Below are 16,522 nucleotides of genomic sequence, written 5' to 3'. Positions count from 1 at the left end.
AGGGGGAGTACAGAAAAGGGGTGATCAGGGTGGAGAGAAATTTCAAGAGGTAGTGTAGAACTTTGGGGCTAATATCAATAGGGATGGGGCCACCCCCTCAGAGTACTAGAACTTGAAAAAAGAAAATCATATGTTTTGAGGGAAACAGACCTTCTGTCAAGGAAGAGGACCACCCAGAGACAACAACTGCACTCTTCTTTCTCCTTTTGATCGTCTGGGCTCCAGATTGACCTACCCATTAGCAAAGCCATGGAGGAATCAACCATGTTGCTATGGTCCTTAGAGGCTGACTTCCTCTTGCATCCATGGAGAAGGATGGAGAATGGATTTGGAGGGTGTTGGGAGATACAGGTCATGGTGATCACTGTTTGTGATAATGCAGGTACTTTCTCAATGGAATATTCATATTGCTTAAAGAAAGCCATAAAATCAGCAAAGAAACAAGCCCACTGTATCAGTACTTTCCTTGTGTTTAGTATTGTTTAAGTGCAATTAAAGCAATCCTGACCTTCGGGAACTGCAATGGGTGATAAGAAATGATGAGCCCACACAAGCCTTCAATTGTACAGTATTAGCTGGAATGTGGTTGAACTGAGTTCCACAGATTGCTTTTGACCTAAGGTTCATCTTCATACAGAGTTCAGGGCCACATTTGCACTAATGGGATATTTCATCCCATAAGGGAATACATTTCTCAGTTCACTAAAATGCTTTCCTCTTGCATCACTCTTCTTAATAACGTGAAGAGATTTCTCCAACTGGGTTCACTGTGTATTGCCTGCAATATGCAATTTTTTCAAATACTATATTATCTTAGACTACTTCCTTCAATTTAAATTTGTGTAAATGGTGCTTTAGTTCTATGAAAATCGTCTTTATGCTCTATATTGGACTTAAGTAGATAACAATTTTCACATTTCTGGCTAAAAAGAATATTGATGTCTAAATAAATTTGAAAATAGAAGACTTTATACATATTGAGTCCATCAAACTACAGATATGTAGCATGTATTTGATACTTACCTGAAATTGATATGCTGATATAGCAAATTAATGTCTTTAAAAATATGTATGTGTAGAACAGTAAACACAGTTTAGTATTTTGACAAACACACCAATGATCCTCAACAGGAAAAGCACCCAATGTTGGCAATGGACTCTTAACTGAAACCAGCAGTTTAAAAGTCACTAGACCAGGGGCGCCTGGGTGGCTCAGTCTGTTGAGCATCCACCTTCAGCTCAGGTCATGATCCCGGGGTCCTGGGATCAAGCTCCACATTGGGTTCCCTGCTCCATGGGGGGCCTGCTTCTCCCTCTGCCCCTGCCTGCAGCTCCCCCAGCTTGTGCTCTCTTTCTCTCTGTCAAATAAATAAATAAAATCTTAAAAAAAAGTCACTAGACTGTTTACCAAAATGGTAGAGTCCAACTTGTATGTTGCTGCAAACATTGTACCCCATAATTGCCAAAAAATGTAAAAAATCTGAAGGCCTTTGGAAAAGATTTATTTAGTATGTTTAGCAGGTTCATCAAATATGTTTTAAGTAAAACTGCATGTCAGTTTACTTCGTTTTGTCATAGTTGGGTGGGATGGAACGGACTAGTTTCCTCGAAAACCAACTCATTTAGGTAATAGCACATTTTGATTTAGCACATCAGTACTTCTATATATTATAAGAAATAAAATGCTTAACCTACTAAAGACTTAAGAAAACAAAATACTTAATATGAGCCCTTCACAAAGAGAACAAAATTCAGAGTCAAGACAAAGTTCTAACTAAAGAGATTGCATTTTGGAAAGGGGGCAGCATTATATGATGAAGAAATCTAGAAAGAAGTAATCTAGGATTAAATCCTTAATATTTTTTTCCCATAGAATTGGAAGTGGTCGTTAATAGCTTGAGCTCTGGGGCCTGACCACCTGCCTTTGAATAGAACCCCTTTACTAGTCACATGCGCCTGAGAAAATTAGTTTTTCTGTGTTTCAGTTTTCTTATTTATAAAAATGAGGATCCTAAAATACTTAATAAAACTATTTAAAAGTTAATATGTGTAAAATTCTCAGAATAGTGCTTGGTATATAGTAGTGTTATATAAATATTAGCTATTATTATTAATTGTTGAATTGAGTCCCACTTTATTCACTGACTTGAGTGGCTCTGCATAAGTTAGTCTCAATACAGTTCAATTTAATTAACATAAAATATGCTAATGAAAGCCTCACCTAATGCTTAAGGTTTTTGTGACTATATATTTCTGCATCAAACCTTTCTTAAATCTCTGCTCAATACCAGACCTATGGTAAATACTGGGAAAAACATAGTAGGAGAGACATAGGTCCACATATCATGAAGTTCACAATCAAGTAGGCAATATGATACTTTGATAAGTAAAGTTTGTAGTGTTATGGTTGAATCTGAACATTGGAGGATACCCAGACTATTATCTTCTGAATGGTTGTAGCCCCCAAATTTTCATGTAGGTCTTATATTTGTCCAAATTGTCAAGTATGTCCTGTCTTATTCTTTAAATCCTGGAAATCCCTTCAAGCTTTGAAGGTCTAGATCAATACTCCTGAATTGTATCCAGGGAAAAGAACAAGACCCTAGGATCCCTCTTTAGACACATCACCTAGAGCAGAATGTGGTCAAGATGAGATTCCACATCCTAATTCTTCTTTCTCCTTCCTGTTAGTGTCCTTCACCCTCCCACCTCCATGACTGTCCCACACCAGAGCCTTGGCTTCCCAAGGTACTTCCTTCATTCAGTACCTAAAACAGGACTCGAAGACAAACCATCTCTGAACACTTGACTTACTTTTCATTTCTCTTAGGATTTATTTCCGAGGTCAATTTATTAAGGGTGATTTTTAGAAACAGAAGGATCATTTGTTTGTTTGATTGATTCATTCTTCTTTTAAAATCTGTGTTTTGTTGACATTTATTTCTGGATCTCCTTTGGGTCTGATTATGTTCTGTGACATTTCTGCTCATTTTCCTTCATGTGTTCATGTCTCCTTTGGTGCTTAGCTATTGTTTAGTTTGTGCCAGATATTGCAATTGCAGAATTGTTTATAGAAGTAATTTGAAACTTCAGACAATGTTATCTTCCTCCAGAGAGGGCTTTATGTGTGCTTTTGCCAGGCCTTTGAGAGTCCTAGCAATCTGGGATCATCTCATTCCAGTATCAGAGACTGAGATGCTCCAAAGCTGGACTGCACTTCCAGTGAGGTCCTGTGAACTTCCAGTTCAATTGTATGTCAGGGATGCAGAACGGTGGGTTCCCACCCAAAAATAAAGCAAGCTTCTCCTAGAGGAGAAGCAGGGGAAGGAGGAAGAGGGGGAGGAGAAAAGGGAAGGAAGGAAGGAAAGAAGGAGAAAAGGGAAAGAAAAACATCTATGAGGGAAATTTCTCTCTTTGAGGGAATGTAGGCCAGTGAAGAATCACTAGTTCCAGGAAACTTGAGTCAGGGACGGACGAGAGTCATAAATAAAAGCAAGTAGTTTGGTCCTATCTTAAAGCTCACTAAAAGATACTAAAACAACCCTGCCGCTCTCCAGCAAAGTCACTGGCCAAACTGCACAGAAAACGTTCCTCCCACTTAAAGATGACTGTAAAATGAATTAGAGATTCCTTTGTAGACCTTCTAATGAAGGTAAAGTGAGCTGGGGTGAGGATGGGGAGGAAGGAAGGGAATGGGGTAGGATGAAGGACTGGGAAGTATTTCTGGCTCAGATTTAGATTTCTTTACTCTTGGAATATTTTACAATTACTAATAAATAGAGCAGTCTGAAAGCATTATGTAAATAATGAATAGACTGAGACAGAAAGTGCTGCAATGAACATATGACCATAGAAGTACTAATAACTCTTTGAGATCCTGAAGGTGAGGAGATCCAGAGTTACTTGTCATATAATTATTTTTGCATTTTTCCATGCTAAAGAAAATACAAGTGAGGAAATTGGATGTTTACAGGTAAATGGTGAAGTTTACAGGTAAAGGTGACATTTCTTGCACTCCTGTCCTTCAAAATTATTTTCCATTGTGACCCCTGGTATCAGTGTTGGGTGAATTTATGATTATTTCCTATACAACATTTTTAAAAATTGCTGTTAAATATATATAACACAATCTTAGTCGTTTTAACTAGCTGTAAGTGTACAATTCAGTGGCATTAAATATATTTACAATGTTTCTATATATTTGCACATATTGGTTTTGTTTTATATTTATTTTTATTGTTTTATGATACTTTTAAGGGTGTGATTTACAAAGTATAAAATGCACAGATCTGAAGTATTTAGTTCAATGACCTTACATGATGTAAACCCCAAATAAGATTAGAGTATTATAATTACCTATAATTACCTAAAAAGTCCTGTGTGCCTCTGAACCAACCACTATTCTGAATTCTACTGCTAACGGTTCATTATAACTGTTATATGAACTTAATACAAATGAAATAATAAAGTATCTCTTCTTTTGTAACTGCTTTTTTATTCATTATTAATTTTTGAGATTCATCCATGTTGTGTATTTTAGTACTTCATTTCTTTTCCTTGCTGAATAGTATTCAAAATATACAATATGTTTCCCCATTTTCCTTTGATAGATTTTTTTTTCCAGATTTTGGCCACTATGAATGACTGCTCTGATGATGATGGTGATGATTTTTGTGCAAAAATAGGTAGGAGTAAAATTGCTGGGATACAGTGTAGCTAAACATTTAACTTTATAGGAAATTACCTAAGTGGTCATTCAATCATTTTGCATTCCTATCAACAGTGCACCAATGTTGGAATTGTTTCTCTTCTCACAAACATAAGGTGTTGCCAGTCTTTTAAATTTGAATCATTCTGTTGGTGTGTAGTGTTATCTTTTATTTTGAATCTCCCTGATTATTAATGATTTGGGGAAACTTCTCATGTCCTTATTAGTCATTGGTATATTATTTTTTATGAAGTGTCTGTTCAAATCTTTTGCCTTTTGAAAAATTTGGGTTGTTCATCTTTTTAGTATTGATCTGTAGGAATTTTGTTTAGATATTCTGAGTATGAGTTCCTTTCCAGATATATGTGGTGAGAATATATTTTCCAAGCAACGGTTTCCCTACTTAATTTCTTAATGGTGTCTTTTGATGCAAAGATATCTTCTATTTTAATGAGGTCTAAATAATCTTATCTTTTAAGGTTCATACGTTTTATGTTTTTTAAAAAAAATATCTTTGCTGGGCTCCTTGGGTGGCTCAGTCAGTTAAGCATCGGATTCTTGGTTTCATCTCAGGTCATGATCTCATGGGTCGTGGGATCAAGCCCTGCTTCAGGCTCCATGCTCAGTGGGGAGTCTACTTGAAGATTCTCTCTCTCCCTCCATCTCTGCCCTCCCCCCTGCACATGTGTGTGCTCTTTCTTTCTCTCTTTCTCATATAAATAAATCTTTGAAAAAACTTCTATACCTTTCAATTTCATAATATTAAACGTTCTCTTTACAGCTTCTTCTTATGGAAACTGAGACCACTGATTTAACATAATTCTTCCTAAATGGATAAGTTCTTAGAAGCAAACTTCCAAGACTAAATCATAAAGTAATTAAAAAAATATGGCCAGACAGAGTACTAATAAGGAAAATGAATAAGTAATCAAAAACCTTCCAGCAAACAAAGTCCAGGACCAGATGGCTCACTGGTGAATTCTACCAAACATTTAAAGAATTAATACCAATACTTCTCAGACTCTTCCAAAAATAGAAGAGGAAGAAACGCTTCCAAACTCAGTATATGAGGCCAGCATTGCCCCAACACCAATACCAGACAGAGACACCACAAGAAAATTATAAGCATATGTTTCTGATGAACATATATGCAAAATTCCTGAACAAAATATTTACAAAGTAAATTGAACAATACATTAAAAGGATCAGACACCATGATCCAGTGGGATCTAGTTCAGGGATGCAAGAATTGTTCAATGTCTGCAAATCAATGTGATGTACCACATTAACAAGATAAAGGATAAAAACTACATGATCATCTCAATAATGCAGAAAAAAACCATTTGACATAATTTAACATCCACTTATGATAACAACTCAACAAAATGGGTATAGAGGAAACATACTTCAAGATAATAAAGGACGTATTTAACAAAACCACAACTATTTTATTCAATGGTGGAAAGCTGAAAGTTTCCCTCTAATATCAGGAACAAGAAAAGGATGCCCACTCTCATCACTTACATTCAACATAGTATTGGGAGTCCTAGCCATAGAAACTGGATGAGAAAAAGAAAGAAAGTCATCCAAACTGGAAAGAAAGGAATAAAACTATTCGCAGATGACACAATAGTATTATATAGAAAACCTAAAAGACTCCACCAAAAAACCTGTTAAAATAAACATAATAAATAAATAAATAAATAATAAATAAATTCAGCAAAGTTGCAGGATACAAATCAATTTACAAAAATCTGTTGCATTTCTATATAGTTATAATGAGCTACCAGGAAGAGAAATTAGGAAATAAATTAAGAAGGTAATACCATTTATAATTGCATCAAAAAGAATAAAATATCTAGGAATAAATTTAACCAAGGAGGTAAAATACTGATATATTAAAAATGAACTGAAGAAAGGCACTGAAGAAGACACAAATAAATAGAAAGATATCCTGTGCTTATGTATTGGAAGAATTAATATTGTGAAAATGTTCATACAGCTCAAAACAATCTGTGGAGTCAATGCAATCCCTATCAAAATTCCAATGGCTTTTCACAGGATTAGAACAAATAATTCTAAAATTTATGAGGAACCACAAAAGACCCCAAATAGCCAAAGCAATCTTGGGGGAAAAGGCTAGAGGCATCACACTCCCTGAATTACAAATTATATTACAAAGCTATAGTAATCAAAACACTATGACATTAGCATAAAAACAAACACACAAATCAATGAAACAAAATAGAGAGCCCAGAAATAAACCCCTGCATATATGGCCAATTAATTCATGACAAAGGAGGCAAGAATATACAATGGAGAAAGGACAGTCTCTTAATTAATGATGTTGAAAAAAACTGAACTGCCACATGTAAAAGAATGAAAATGGACCACCATCTTACACCATACACAAAAATTAACTCAAAATGGATTAAAGACTTGAATATACAACCCGAAATCATAAAACCCATAGAAAAAAACCATAGGTAGTAAGCTCCTTGACATTCCTCTTGGTGATGATTTTTTTTTGGATCTGACACCAAAAGCAAAGGCAATAAAAGCAAAAATAAACAACAGGGACTACATCAAACTAAAAGCTGCTGCACAGCAAAGGAAACCATCAACAAAATGAAAATGCAGCCTACTGAATGGGAGAAAGTATTTGCAAATTATGTATCTAATAAGGTGTTAGCATCCAAAATATATAAAGAAATACAATTCGATAGCAAAAAACCCAAAGAATCCAATAAAAAAAAATGGGCAGAAGATCTGAATATTTTTCTAAAGATCTACAGCTGGCCAACAGGTACATGAAAATATGCTCAACATCACTAATCACGAGGGAAATGCAAATCAAAACCACAATGAAATATCACCTCACACCTGTTAGAATGGCTAGTATCAAAAAGATAAGAAATGACAAGTGTTGGCGAGAATGTGGAAAAAAGGGAACCCTTGTGTACTATTAGGAATGTAAATTGGTGAAGCCACTATGGAAAACAGTGTGGCGGTACCTCAACAAATTAAAAACAGAACTACCATATGATCCTGCTTAGTGCAACATTATTTACAAAAGCCAAGGTATGGAAACAACCTAAGTTTCATGGATGGATGGATTGATGACAATGTATCATATATATACACACACATATACTCGCAGTAGAATATTATTCAGTCCTAAAGAATGAACACTTGCCATTTGTGATAACACAGGTGGATCTTGAAAGCATTATGCTAAGTTAAATAATTTAGAGAAAGACAAATATAGTACGAGCTCACTTAGATGTAGAATCTAAATAAAAACAAAAAACAAAGAAAAAGAAAACAGAACCAAGCTTATAAATACAGAGAACAAACTGGTGGTTGCCAGAGATAGAGCTTGTTAGGTAGGAGAAATGCATAAAGGGGACTAACAGGTACCAACCTCTAGTTATAACATAAATAAGTCATGGGGATGTATTATGCAGTATGGCAACCACCATAATACTGTGTTGCATATTTGAAAGTTGCTAGGAGTATAGATCTTAAAAGTTACCATTACAAGAAAAAATTTTGTAGCTATATATGGCAATGGATGTTAACTAGACTTATTGTGGTGATCACTTTGCAGTACATAAAAACATGAAATCCTTATGTTGTCCACCTAAACATGATATTATGCTATATGTGATTTACACCTCCATAAAAAATTGAAAAATAGTTCTTTTCTAACACAGAGACAGACATACCCCCAAATTTTACTGATTGTTTTATCATTTAAATATTTTCTAATTTTCTTTTTTTAAAGATTTTTCTCTATTTATTTGAGAGAGAGAGAGAGAGACAGAGAGCACAAGCAGGGCGAGCAGCAGAGGTAGAGGGAGAAGCAGGCTCCCTGCTTAGCAGGGAGCACAATGGGTGTGTGTGGGGGGGCGTTCAATCTGAGGACCCTGGGATCATGACTGGAGCAGAAGGTTAGATGCTTAACTGACTGAGCCACCTAGGTGCCCCTAAATATTTTCTAATTTTCTTACAAATTTTTTTGATTCAGGATTATTTAAAAGGTACTGTTTAATTCCCAAATGTTTGTTGTTTGGGAATATATTTTTGTTTTTGATTTTTATGTTAATACCATCGTTATCAGAACATTGGTTGGTATGTTTTCAATGCTTGAATATTATTGAGAGTTTCTTGTCTAAAAACATCTTTTCTTTTATGCCCTAATTTTTGATACATATTTTGTGCTGGTTTTAGACTTCTAGATTAAAGGTTGGTAAACTATGGCCACTGGCCACAGTAAGTCTAGTTAACTATGGCCAATGGCCAGTGTAGCTCCTGATGGGGCACACTATAAGAACAGGACAGTTTCCACTACTGTGTATGTACTTTGCGGACAAGGACCATGTTCCATGTGTTCTTTGTATCATCAGCTCCTGACATACTGTGTGGCAAGTGGTAAAATCTCACTAAGTATTTGCTAAATAGCTGTGGTTCCCATGGCTGGGTAAAGGACAGATTTGGTCTTTTTTGGTATGACTCATGAACTAAGAATCATTCTAATGCTTTTAAACATAAACGGTAAAAAAGACTATTTGTTGTGCATCAAGCATTGCTGTATGTATCTTATGGGCATGACCTTATTTAGTCCTCACAATAAAGCTAAAAGATAGGTTTTGTTTTTCACACTGGAAACACTGAAGGGAACACTATTATAGTCTAGTGTTTGCTATTGGTTTCTGACCCCTTTATCAAGTCAAGAAAATTTATTTCTCTTCTGAATGAATGATGAGTTCTTTTAAAATCCTCTGGCATCCATGTAGATGATTATATTAATATAGTAAATTAATTTACGAAGAGGCTTCTTTGTATTCCTGGAACAGGCCATATTAGATTTTCCTATGTTAGTTATAATTTTGCCTTTATACATTTGCATATTTTAGGTAGGTGTACGGTATTTTTAAGCTGTCCACTTTTCATCAAATTATACTGACATCAACGAATAAGTTGGATGATAACTCTTTCTAATAAATCCATCATCTTTGGTGCCTTAAACTTTGATAAAATTTTCTTTTATAATGCCTCATCAATATCCAGATGATACACACATTTAACACATTAACTGTCTTATTCCATGTGACTGCTGTGGCAAAATACCACAGACTGGTATTTGGGGGCTGGGAAGATCAAGGCACCAGCATGGCACCAGTATGGTTGTTTCAGTGAGGGTCATCTTCTGGTTTGCAGATTTCTTGAATCCTCACATGGTAGAAGGGGCTAAGGAGCTCTGTGAGATTTCAGTTATAAGGGCACTAATCCCATTCACCAGACCTCTACCCTCTTGATATAATCATCTGTCCTAATATCATCACTTTTAGAGGTTAGCATTTCAATATAGGAATTTAGGGAGGACGCAAACACTCAGACCATAGCATTAACAGATTATTTAACAGGTTACCCTGTGCCTTTTAAGAAAAAATTTTAATATTAAAACCTTGACTTGCTGATTATTTCTGCATAGATTTAGGATAAATTTTTCCCTACTCATGTAGCTCCTGATGGGGCACACTATAAGAACAGGGCAGTTTCCACTACAGTATATGTCCTTTGCGGACAAGGACCATGTTCCTTGTGTTCTTTGTCTCATCAGCTCCTGACATACTGTGTGGCAAGTGGTAAAATCTCACTAAGTATGTATTAAGCAGCTGCCATTCCCATGGCTGGGGAAAGGACAGATTTTACTTCTCATTATTGACTAGATCTTACCCCGAGTATTTCTGTACCCCTACTTATAATCTTCCTCTTCATTAACAAGTACACCTAGAAGAGAAGCAGAATTCTAGTTGTGAGAAATTGTCTGTTGGTGAGAACACGGCCACCCAACAGTCCTTTTCTGTTCTGAATATGGTTAACAGTGGTGCTTATTCCCAGATCTTCATGTTTTGATTAGAGTAAGAGATATAGAATGAACCATTAGACATGTCACCTAGTAGACATCTTTGGGTGGCCTTTATTATTTAAGGCAGAATTTTTTCACTGTCAAGTCATAAAATGATAAGCTTATGGTTTTATTATTAGTTTGCTCTGGAATCTAGTCTCTTTATATATGACAAAAATCTGTTACTAGTATTTTTTTGAGCCAAAGAGTCTCTGCAGTCTATAAATTTAAATCTGATCTTGAATGTAATATATGCCTCCTGTAGACAGAAAAGATGTTCCTATTCACACTGGTACAGTTACTTTGGATTATGATTTTCAGTGTCATATTTTTTTAAAATAAAATGTTTTAATTTTCTTTCATCTGAGCACTGCAAGCTTTATTTTTAGGACTGAAGATTTAATTCCAACAGGATATGTTTAGAACGCTCATGTACTGGCTTTTTGAAAACATTGAGTTTCATCTTATTATGAAAAGTGTAAACAGGTTATAGCTCAGAAACAGGTGCTAGAACACTCAGCTCTTTGAACTTCACAGGGATGCCTTCCAGCAGTGCACAGCAGACTGTTCACATGTGATTTCAAAAAAACATCTTTCCATCTTTTTACCCCCTTTGTTTGTTAACTGGCAGTATGGAACAAAAATGCCATTCGTATGTTAAATAAAAAAACCATCCCCGTCCTAATTTTGTCAACCCATTTCCACAGGAAACCACATTTCAAACTAAGCAAAGGAAATTTTCAGAATAAAATTTTCAAAAATAAAATGTTAATTGTGATTTAGTACAAGTTGTTTTTTCTGTTTTTTTTTACATTCAACAATTTTACTGAGCATCTACTATGTGCCATGTATTCTTCAAGGGCTAAGAGTACAATTGTGCATGTGACAGGCAAGATCCCATATCTTGTAGAATTTATATTCTGGAGGAGGGAGATGAGCAACCAAGGAATCATCCAACCAACAAACTAACTAACCAAATCTTTCCAGTTAGTGATAGCTGTCATGGAGAAAAAAATACAACCTGTGCTAGAAAGTGGGCCAGGGGTAGAAGCATGGGAGGATGTGGGGTAGGTGGATTGAGGACACTTTTTTTTTTTATAATCCTTATTACCCTAAAGCATTTAAAAGCAATTTACTGATGTTACAACATTGCACACATAAAAGATGAATATGCATTTCTAAAAAGTAGAACCGTTTGACTACATAGACAAAGTAACAACATCATCATACTTAACAAAATTAGGAATAAATCCTTACTGATATTTAAGAGAAAATCCGTATTTAAATTTCCTCTACTGTTCCTCAATTGTCCTTCACAGTTGTTTATATGAACATTATTGAATCCAGGGCCATATGTTGAATTGACTGTCACAACTTGGAAATCTCTTTTGACCACAATTTCATGCCCAGGAACTTGACCTTTTGGGCACTGCCTCATATTTTCCTAATAGTGTCATTTAACTTTATAATTCAGTATTTTGTATTTCCTATAACCTATAACCTGGTTGTCCTATCATCACTGAAACTAAAAGCAGGCCACCAAATTGGGGAGAAGTCAGTCTTGTTTCTTCATTACTCAATAAAATTTCCCTTTGCAACCAAGAAAGAATTTGTGTGGTGCACTTTGACACCATATATAGACACATTTCTCAAACAACCATTTATGCAATAGTTTTAAAATTAATTTGTAATGCTGTCTGAATACATACTTTTACTGGACATTGCAAAATGTTGATGTTTTTCCTAATTTTATCCTTCCTTTAATGATTATTTAATTTTTTAAAAAATATTTTATTTATTAGAGAGAGAGAGAGAGAGAGAGCATGAGTGGGGGGAAGGGGAGAGGGAGAGAAAGAGAATCTCAAGCAGACTCCGTGCTGAGCACGGAGCCCAATAGGGGCTCAATCCCACAACCCTGAGATCGTGACCTGAGCCAAAATCAAGAGTTGGATGCTTAACTGACAGCCACCCAGGCACCCTTCCCTTCATGATATTAACTGAGTCTTATGTAAAGTAGAGTTTTCCTTCATGAACTGGGGCCATATGGCTACTCTGGGAAAGATAGAGATATATGTATTTGATTTTCCCTTTGATTAAATTTTTAAAAATTTTTTAAAAAAATTTTATTATGTTAATCACCATACATTACATCATTAGTTTTTGATGTAGTGTTCCATGATTCATTGTTTGCATATAACACCCAGTGCTCCATCCAGTACGTGCCCTCTTTAATACCCATCACCAGGCTAACCCATCCCCCCACCCCCTCCCCTCTAGAACCCTCAGTTTGTTTCTCAGAGTCCATAGTCTCTCATGGTTCGTCTCCCCACTCTGATTTCTCCCCTCATTTTTCCCTTCCTGCTATCTTCTTCTTCTTCTTCTTCTTCTTTTAAACATATAATGTATAATTTGTTTCAGAGGTACAGGTCTGTGATTTGTCAGTCTTACACAATTCACAGCACCCATCATAGCGCATACCCTCCCCAATTTTCAAAGAAAAATTGATTTAACAGCAATGCAAAAGACAACAATTAGTTTTTTTCTGTTCCCCCCCCCCTTTTTGGCTATTACTATGGATTTGTTGATTTTTATTGACTTAATGTTTTACTGATCATTCAACAATCATATTATTTTATTCTCTTCAATGCTCAAAACTGGCATAATTTTGACCAGTGGAAGACTAAAGCTGGCTCTTGAGTCCTTTTAATATAATTCCACTGTGGCATAGGCTGGGAAAGATTTTCCTGAAGAGGACACAGAAAACATACCCCTAAAATAAAAAAATGACAAAATGGGCTTCATTAAAAAATTTGCTCGTGAAAAAAAGCATCCTTTTGTGATAAAAACCTTTGACAGACTGAGTAGAGAAGAAACATACATTGATATGATAAAGGCCATATATAATGAACCCACAGCTAACATTACACTCAAAGGGGAGAAACTGGAAGCCTTTTCTCTAAGATGAAGAACAAGACAAGGATGCCTATGCTTACTAATCTTGTTCAATATAGTACTGGAAGTCCTAGCCAGAGCAATTAGTCAAGACAAAGAAATGAAAGGTATCAAAATCAGAAAGGAAAAAGTAAAACGTCACTATTTATAGATATTTGATTTTGTATATAGAAAATCCCAAAGACTAAACCAAAAGCCCATTGGAATTAGTAAGTGATTTCAGTAATGTTAGATATAAAATGGACATACAGAAATCAATTGCATTTCTATAAACTAATAATGAAATTAATAATGAAAGAAGTAAAACTATTTTATTCACAACAGCATGAAAACCAACAAAATACCTAGGAATAAATTTAATCAAGGAAGTAAAAGATCTGTACAACAAAAAATGAAAGATTTTGTTGAAAGAAAACAAAGAAGATACATACATGATAAATATATGTGTATATATATGAATAATGTGTATATATATGTGTATATATTGTGTATATATATATATATTCATCCATTAGAAAGAAGGCTATCTTGCCATTGGGACAATATGCGTGAACCTTGAGCCTATTACACTTGATGAGATAAGCCAGACAGAGAAAGAGAAGTACTGTATAATATCATTTATAAATGGAATCTAAAACAGCCAAACTATAAAAATAGAATATAAGATGGTGGTTACCAGGCGATGGGGGAGGGCGGTGGAGAAGATAGGACAGATGTTTAAGTACAAGTTTGCAATGAGTAGTAAATAAATCCTAGAGATCCAATGCAAAGTGTACTGCATATAGACAACAATATTGTGTCATAATCATCAATCCTGCTAAGAGACTAGAATTAAATGGTTTTGTATCATATGACCTCACTGATATGAGGAATTCTTTTTTTTTTAAGATTTTATTTATTTATTTGAGAGAGAGAGAATGAGAGACAGAGAGCACGAGAGGGAAGAGGGTCAGAGGGAGAAGCAGACTCCCTGCTGAGCAGGAAGCCCGATGCGGGACTCGATCCCGGGACTCCAGGATCATGACCTGAGCCGAAGGCAGTTGCTTAACCAACTGAGCCACCCAGGCGCCCTGATATGAGGAATTCTTAATCTCAGGAAACAAACTGAGGGTTGCTGGAGTGGTGGGGGGTGGGAGGCAGGGGGTGGCTGGGTGATAGACATTGGGGAGGGTATGTGCTACGGTGAGTGCTGTGAATTGTGCAAGACTGTTGAATCACAGATCTGTACTTCTGAAACAAATAATGCAATATATGTTAAAAAAAAAGAAGAAGAAGATAGCAGGAGGGGAAGAATGAAGGGGGTGAAATTGGAGGGGGAGACGAACCATGAAAGATGATGGACTCTGAAAAACAAACTGAGGGTTCTAGAGGGAAGTGGGGTGGGGGGATGGGTATTAAAGAGGGCACGTACCGCATGGAGCACTGGGTGTTATACGCAAACAATGAATCATGGAACACTACATCAAAAACTAATGATGTAATGTATGGTGATTAAAATAACAATAAAAAATTATAAAAAAAGAAAGAAAGGATAATGACATAATGTGATAGAGGACCTAATTATTGCTATGATGGCAATCACATAATAATATATAAGGCATCAAATTAACAAACTGTATACCTTAAACGTACACAATGTTATATGTCAATATATTTCAGTAAAAATGTTTTAAAAAGAGAGAATAAAATCTTGCTCTACCTAAGGCTTCATTAACAAAATATAAACACGTTTATTAAATGGACATAGGGGTCAGTAAATTGCTTTGGCAGACCAATGCCAGCCTACCACTTTTTTTATAAATAAGGTTTTATTGGAACACAGAACACAGACAAACTCACAATTTAGTAGGAGTGTCTCTGGCCGCTTTCCTGCTCCAGGGACAGAGTTGAGTAAGTCTTGACATAGCTTTTATTTTTCCCAAGGCCTAAAATATTTGCTATCTGCATTTTTGCAGGAAAAAAAATTGCTGACCCCTCATTGGGACCATAAAATTTAAAAGTTCAAGTAATAAGATCTTTTTTGTTTGATGTTGTTTCATGGGTTCAATTTATTTTTTACCCAACCAAACTATGAGCTGCTGCTTAAGAAGAGGAATGATGTCTTATATTTTATCTATCTCTACATATTTATTATAATGGCTAAGCACAGAGCTGAGAATGGAGCAGGTATTCTGTAAATACTTGATTGGTTTGTCTACTGAAAGTGCACTTTTACAGCAGTTTTTGTTTTTAACAAAGAATATCTATTAATCCAAAGGAATAAAGTGTTTAGATACATGTGTATATTCAGTCCACTGGAATAATATTTGAATGCACTGGAATTATGTATTGTGGTGAGAGAAATAGATTTTCTGTATCCTTCATATTACATTACAGAGATGACCCTACATTCTCACCTATTCTACAAGTTTGTCTTTCAGAAGAAACTAATTTCTTTCACTAACTCACTAAAATAACTCAGTGTTAGTTATAACACACCTAGGTAATATGAGATTACTTCACTCTCCTATGAACACTCTGTGCTAGAAAAGCCTCTAACTTTGTAGGAGGGAACATTAAGACCAATGTCTGTGGTTTTCAGGGGCTTTTGCTCAGGCTGACAAAAAAAAATGCATAATGGAACGAACAATAGAAATCAGCGCTCAATAAAATTAAAGAAGACTCTCACTGGGCATAAACAGAGAGAACTTACTGAGAGGACAGCAGCTATGATCCACTTGAAACAATCCATTTGACCTTCCTTATGTGTAGAGTGACCACTGGATTTATATAATTAATTTTACTAAAATTCAATGCAATGAAATGTTGTGCCTCTTTGCAATGGGAATGTCGGGAGAACTTGGGTTTCTCTGTACAGGCTCTTCTATATCTAGTGGCTTACATTTCTTGTCATCTTGCTTGGCTGAATTGGCAGCCAATCATCCATGGATGGACAGTTAGGTTGTTAC

The sequence above is a fragment of the Eumetopias jubatus genome, unplaced genomic scaffold (assembly GCF_037043125.1).
Source record: "Eumetopias jubatus isolate StellerSeaLion01/CBP00866 unplaced genomic scaffold, mEumJub1_p1.0 scaffold_8, whole genome shotgun sequence".
NCBI lineage: Eukaryota > Metazoa > Chordata > Mammalia > Carnivora > Otariidae > Eumetopias > Eumetopias jubatus.
This window is presented reverse-complemented; position numbering follows the sequence as displayed.